Source organism: Hibiscus syriacus, unplaced genomic scaffold, assembly GCF_006381635.1.
Source record: "Hibiscus syriacus cultivar Baekdansim isolate YM2019G1 unplaced genomic scaffold, ASM638163v2 tig00110387_pilon, whole genome shotgun sequence".
In the NCBI taxonomy this organism is placed as follows: Eukaryota; Viridiplantae; Streptophyta; class Magnoliopsida; order Malvales; family Malvaceae; genus Hibiscus; species Hibiscus syriacus.
The window spans coordinates 7,820,360-7,826,463 of NW_024062717.1; positions in this window are offsets into that span (position 1 = coordinate 7,820,360).

Below are 6,104 nucleotides of genomic sequence, written 5' to 3' on the forward strand. Positions count from 1 at the left end.
GCATTTTCCTTAGATCGTCTTGCAACTGCAGTTGAGTTCTTTCAATTTGAGCAATCTTATCATCCATGGCCCTCCTGGTGTTATAATGATGCTTGTAATTTCCCAGTATTCTTCAGATATATCCCTTATTGTTAATTTTAATGCTTTGAGGGTGAATGTAAATTATGTAAAGTGCGATAAAAAAATGCAACACAAAACTTAAATTGTAAATAAAATGCAAATGCATGCAGAAAGGCATTGATTCATAAGACGTGACCAGTCTTAGAACAACTTTCATTCAGGACAAAAGCATCATCTTTACAAGAAAAATCCATCACAGAAAAGGCCTAGCTCTAATGTTCAGCTCCACTATCTGATTGACAAGCCAATCAACCCTCTTTCCTATATCTGATGCTGGATTTGTGTAGCTCTGGATGACTTTTGCTTGGAGGTTCATCTCTCCCAACTGCCTCGCAATGCCGCTTAACTGATTCATGGTTTCTCGGATCACATGATTAACGTTTGTCTTCCAGTCTCTAAAGTGATCGTTTGAGTTTTGCCATTGCAGTCTGGTGCTTTGGAGGGTGCGCTCAAGACCAGCAATTTGTGTTTGGCAGCTTCGTAAGGCCGCCTCTAAATTATGAATCTTCTTTTGCAAAACAACGCTCTCCTCAAGGCCAACATTTTGATCCGTTGGGCAACGCTGACTGCTTTCTGTAAATAAGGAACTTTCAAGCTGCATAACGTAGGCACTGTACTCTTCATTCTTTGCTTTGGCTTGAGCTAACTCTCCTCATGCCTTAATTCCATTTCATGCATCTCTTGATTGAGTGCCTCTATCCGCTCATTCTTTGCTCCGCACCTTTGCATCCAGAGGAATACTTCATCTTGTTTGCCTTGGAGCACACTCTCTCGATGTTGCCTTTCTAATTTTAGTTCCTCTTTGCTTTGCCTCTCATTTTCGAGCTCGTCAATTCTTTGCTTTCTAATCTCAAGTTCATGTTGCATGCTACTTGCTTCATCTTGATTTCTTCAATATTAGCTCGTAACTTTCTTCTCGCTTCTTGCTCAAGGTGTACCTTTGTCTTAACTCTTTAGCCTCTGTCCTTTCGCTCTTCAGTGCCCTAACCAAGGACCTTATCTCGGACTCAAGTTCTTGATTTCTTTTCTTTTTTTCTGTCTCCATTTCTCTGACTTGGCGCTCTTTTTCGGCTCGGACGTCTCTAACTCGACGATCCCTCTCAGCCCTGAGTTCCACTCGCCACTGATCTGAAGTTCTTCCGAGGCCATCAATTCCTTGAGCTCGACTCATCTTTTGGTAATCATTCTGTAAACTAGTAAGATTGGCCTCGACTTCGTCTTTTCTCTTGCGCATAAGCTCAAATTGTGTATTATAGAACCCTTTATCGATATCCAACATGAAATTCTTTTGTCTAAGGGCCTCACACTCTGATTCCTTTCTGGCGATTTCCGCTTCGAATTCGCTCTTTAGTATCTCCAACTTAGACGGTACGTATCTAAACTGTACTTCCAAAGGAATTGCTTGATCACGATCTGCTAAAGGAATGATATCATTTTTCGTCCTGCTCTCCATACCACATAATTGGTGTCAGCATGACCTCGGCTGCTACCAAATCAGTTCTGAATGTTGACTTCCACGTATCTGACATTGCACGAGCAATTTTCTTGTAGTGATCTCCACAGTACACAAATTCAGATGTCTTCAGACCAGATGTAGCTGGGACGAATTGGCGTGCCCCAAATTGCCTTAGTACCATCAGCGGTGCATAGCCTACTCCCCCCATAACCCTAATAGGGTTACCCAATCGAAATCCCCACATTGTACAACATCCACAAAAGCTAACCAGGGGACCCGCCACACTATATCATGCTCTTGTAGATTTCTGAAGAGTGAAACCCAATCTTTCCTGGTGAGATGATCTGGCCACTCTTTAGTGAGGAAATCTTTTAAGGGTGAATAGGCCGTAGAAAACCATCGACTATACTCTCGGTCAATCTTCCAGAAGGACTGCGTATCCAAACAGTGAGCAACTGGACACACCCGGTGAAGCGGCTACTCTCAGCTCTTCTGCAACTGCTAAGTGCTCTGAATGTCTCGGCCAAAACTGCAGGAACAGGATTCACCTTCCTTTCCAAACGTTCGAATAAATCGACCACTGCGGCTTCTACATGGTAAAGAACTTTAGGGAAAATCATCAAACCATAAATTCCCAAGGCGGACATTTCCATGCTCTTCTCGATATCGCTATGGTTGACGATAAGCTCTTTGAGGCATGACCAAGGGAAGCAATCAAACTCTCATTTCTTTGGATTCGATCAGCAACCCACTTCTCTCCCATTCCAGTAATCCTTGCGAGTTTGATCTTGAAGGATTGTGTCCTTGAGGCCTTTGAGTAGATTCGATCTAAGTGTACCGTCTCGAAATGAAACAATGAGGTGTATTCTTAACGTGGGAGTCATGTCTTCCTTGTTGAAAGTGAAGCAGCTATATGCTGGATTCCAAAACTGGATAAGAGCTTTGATAAGGGGTTCGTTTATTTTTACGTACAACAGAAGAGCTATGTCACCATACTTTTGCCAGAAAGAGTACTTTAAATCGGAATTCCAATTTCCCAAATTTTGCGTAACTCCTGCAAATCGTTTTGCTTTAGACTGACCGGGAGCAACCTCTGGTAGTATCGATATGTAATCTTCAATCAAACTGTCGCCTTTCTTCTTTCTGAGTTTCCTCGGACCACGACCTCGCTTCTGCGTTATCCACTTCCTTGTTATGAAAGCTCTTGTCCATTTTATGACCGCCTTCTACTTTTATGACCACCTCGTGAACTAACACCTTTCTTCATGAATGATGATGCAATGCAGCAATAATAAATAAAGCACAAAACACAAACAAAAATAAAAATGGTGTTAGTATATACAATGAATAGTCGAAGAATAAATAAACAAACATGAAGATAGAAAATATGATCCTAAACTTTATTCATATGGTATCTACCCAACATGGTGTCTACCCAATCATGCTTTAGTAGATTCTACCCAACATGATATCTACCCTCATGCTTTGTTATTCAAAAAAAAAAAATCCTAACCGCATGGTATCTAATTCACATGCTTGTTCAAAAAATAAACCTAACCACATGATCTCTAGTTCGCATACTTTTTGCAAAAAATGAATATTCGAGGAAAAGGTTAGAATAAATTTCCCCTCTACGACTTTTGAAGAAAACGGGCAGAGGTTCGGTACAAAACGGGCAGAATTTTGGTATCACTAATAAGGTCCTCGAATTGTCCTTTGCTGGTGCCCCCTTGGGCTTGCCAAACCCTCGATTTTCACCCATTATAGGCTTAAAATGGATCAATTTCAATTCGAGAGGATACATTTCCCTATGTCCATGCGAGGAAACTCAATGTTTCACTCGTAAACATAAGGCATGTACCCCAGAGGTTACTTGCTAAAGCCCATGCGGAGAAAAGTAATTTTTCTCACGTAAGCGTAGCGTTCACCCCTACCTAACGGGACAGAGCACAGTTAGAAGGCTCTAAATATCAAAATGGTTGTTGCGATAGTAAAGGAGAAACCCATAATCCTTTCCCTCGATCCAATAAACACAACATACTAAAGTGAAGGTCAAAAACTGAAACATGTAAATCACACGTTAGTACAACTATTTATTTGTTAATTAAAGCGTAAATTAAAATGCAAACAACAATTTAAAACAAATCAGGGATCAAAAACCAAATTAAAGTGAACTTACAACTTTCGTTTGCAAAGACAATTAATTAATCGACTATAGGCCTGACTCTCTAAAAACGTCCCCAGCAGAGTCGCCAAGCTGTCGAAACAAAATTTTTTTTTTAAAAAAAAACGAGATTTTGAAAACCGCCTCAATTTTTAATTATCTTCTTTACGATTGAATTTTAATTAAAAACAATGTGACTTTATAAAATCTATCGTTGCGAAAATTTGGAAATCCTTTTACGATAAAAACATATGGTTCGAGGAGTCGCCACCAATCTTTGATTAGGGTGTGATTGGGCACCCAAAAACGTTGTCGTTTTAAATAAAAATTGATTTAATTAAAACGACAAATTTACTGTCTACGTTACCAAAATCCAAGTTCGGGAGTCGGTTACGTGTGGAGAAGGATTAGCACCCCCACAACGCCCTAAATCGGTACCTAGTCGATTAATTAATGTCTTTGCAACAAATTTCACAAGTTCGAATTTAATTTGATTTATGATCCCTTAAAACAACAAAAATGCAAATTTTAAAACATTCAATAAGAAATAAAATAGGTTAAATTAAAATTACCTAGCCATTAAAAAGATAAAGTATATTCGATTATTTAAAAATATTGAGACCAGATCTTTAGGTCAGTTCTAACGACCTTTTCTCAACAAATTTAAATAGCCGAACATTTCTTTTTCTTTCACTCCCTAATTTTAAAGTGAAAAATCAAATTTTTTAGTGACAATGACAGGATACACTTATAATTTAAAATCGTCAAGAACAACTTTCCTGTAAGTTAAAAAACCATTTCGACATTTTAATTAAAAGGGTATTACCCTTAATCGATTATGTAATTTGATTGAGTCATACATAAGGCTAACATGCAAATATTAATTAAAAATAATAATTATCTACTTAATAAATATATTAAAAATACTAAACAATATACCATCTTAATACAAAAAAAAATATTTACACGTACTATGTAATTATAAGTTATAAATTATAACCATACATACTAACATATAATGTACAAATGTGACTTAAAAATAAAACATAAAATGCCAAGTAATAAATTTAAAATATATATATTTGAAATAATGACTAAATTTAAATGAGTGTGAGATTAAACATGTAAATTAAATAAACTAGTGGCCTAAATCAAAATATGCATAAATATAAGTCTATAACTAATTCACCCCTAAGATTCCAATGACTAAACTATAATTTTACCAAATATTTTTTATAAGTAACCTAAACTAAACCTAAGCTATCATTCACACAAATAATATTTTACACAGCCGCACTTCTCCTCTCTACTTTCTCATTCACGCCACACTGCCGAGAATCCCCATTATTCCACGCTTGCTTGGCCATTATCAACAATGGGTTTTACTCTGATTGCCCTAAAATCTCACATATTTTCTCTTCTAATCTTGATAATCACTAAAAACTTATAAGTAAACCTTAATTCCCCTTTTATTACAACTCCTAAACCAAAGTATAGGGTCAACTAAACCCCTTCATACGCTGGCCAGTTCTTCGTTCTTCGCTATAGATCGACGCCACTCTCCCGTGTACACCATCTATGGTGACCTAACGAACATAAGAACCGACCCTAAAGGTAACTCCTCTCATTTTAGTTTTGTTTTCTAATATACCTTTATTCTTTTTTTTCTTTTTTTTTCTCTTAAGCTCTCGAATGGTGACTAATGGAAACCGACTCTTACGTTCCCTGAATTCCAGCAATTAAAATAGCATGCAACTGTCGTTCATCGGCGACAATAACCTGACCTAAACGTGATAGGTTCCCGTGAAGGAACCCGAACATCTCAGGTAAACATCGCGCTTTCTCCTCTTCCTTTGTGTTTTTATTATCTGTATACTTTTAAAAAAAACAAATATAGGAGATTTTTGGAAATAACAAATATGGAATTTGTTTTAAACAATATCATTGTTATGCTTGTTTGGTTACTTCGAATGGTTTATGGTTCTCTGTTACTGCTTTTTTTTAACCATGTTTTATCTATCAATGTTGTAAAAAAAATGAAGCAAAAACGTATTCACCATGGAATCAGTTTAAATAAAAAAACAGAAAAAAATACAGTAGAAAAGTAAATTGAAAACCTTCAGATGTATCCTGCTTGGTATACTTCTGTCGAAGAGAATAAGGAAAACTTTTACAAATTTCTCTCTTTCAACTAAGAAATTTCCGTCACTTGATGAGTGTTTTTTTTTTCCTCCCTGTTGATGAGCTCCCCCCTCTCTGGTTTTTGTATCCCCCTCCCTTTTATGGTTGCTTCCGATCCATCTTTTTCCTTCTTGGTTGGATTAGTGCTGAAGCAGGTACGTTTAATCCCATAATTTTCGGGAT